At 27.2% G+C, this 993-nt stretch overlaps 1 long non-coding RNA gene across 1 annotated transcript; it reads right to left on the bottom strand.

The window, feature by feature from the left end:
* Window positions 1-215: 215 nt before the first annotated feature.
* Window positions 216-754, bottom strand: LOC109174105. Its single transcript, XR_002053014.1, has 3 exons — window positions 731-754; window positions 361-433; window positions 216-278 (listed from the first exon to the last, which is right to left on the bottom strand). It is a non-coding gene; the product is annotated as an uncharacterized LOC109174105 (long non-coding RNA).
* Window positions 755-993: the final 239 nt, after the last annotated feature.

Below are 993 nucleotides of genomic sequence, written 5' to 3'. Positions count from 1 at the left end.
ATCTTGACATAACTGGCTAATAAAAAAGAACATTCATTACTTGTCCTTATTCAAACACTTTCAAATATAAAGAATAATTAAAACACTTGTGTTTAGATTAACTCTTCGTATCATTCTTAACTCTACACAATTGCATAAGAACAACCATAGGATTTGCAAGGCCAAAATATAAAAATAAATAAATAAATAAATAAATAAATAAGGTTTCAACTCTTGGCCTTGGTATATGTTGATCCCACACTGTAGCTTTCAATTGATTGTCCCTATAAACAAATAAACTACGGAGTACTTAATAAAAAATACATATACAAAATACAATAAAAATAACAAAATTAGATAATTTACTTTGTATCCACGTACAATTAGAAAATCAATAAGTTAAGAAGGCTTCCCTGCAATGATTTTATCCAATGGGGAGTATATCTCAACGACCCTACCAATAACGTCAAACATGTTAATAAAAAAAAATTCGGATGTAGATTAAAATTGTAAATGAAACTTACCAACGAATTGTTTATCATCTACATACTTCAAAGATGAAAATGGTTTCAATAAATAAATTTGTCTAGAAAAGTTGTCATTTTTTTTATATATTATTTAACCAAAGTAGCATAGTGAAATTACAACATAAAATAATGAGTACATTTTTTGAAAATATAGAAATTACTTATCACCATAAAATTTTTAATGGCATAAACTTTTCATTGTTTGAAAAGCTTACAGTACTTACCAACATGTTCCCTTGGTATATGAGCATGAAGTTCCCTAAAATGAAGTAAAAAAGAAAATTGTTATTTTGTAATTTATTTTTGCAGTATAGGAAGCAGCTTTGTAATGCATCTTTTTCCCAATTTCATATACAACACAAGTTATAGAAAAAAGCAAAATCGAAAAAAAATACCATTTGATAGGAAAATGTGCACTCTCTAGATTTTATGAAATCACCCCCTTTTCTCTATGAGACTTCATATAGGTGCACACCAATCACTATCT

The sequence above is a fragment of the Ipomoea nil genome, unplaced genomic scaffold (assembly GCF_001879475.1).
Source record: "Ipomoea nil cultivar Tokyo-kokei standard unplaced genomic scaffold, Asagao_1.1 scaffold0519, whole genome shotgun sequence".
NCBI classification, from domain to species: domain Eukaryota; kingdom Viridiplantae; phylum Streptophyta; class Magnoliopsida; order Solanales; family Convolvulaceae; genus Ipomoea; species Ipomoea nil.
The sequence above is the reverse complement of the archived record's forward strand: the minus strand, read 5'-3'. Positions and strand labels throughout refer to the sequence as shown.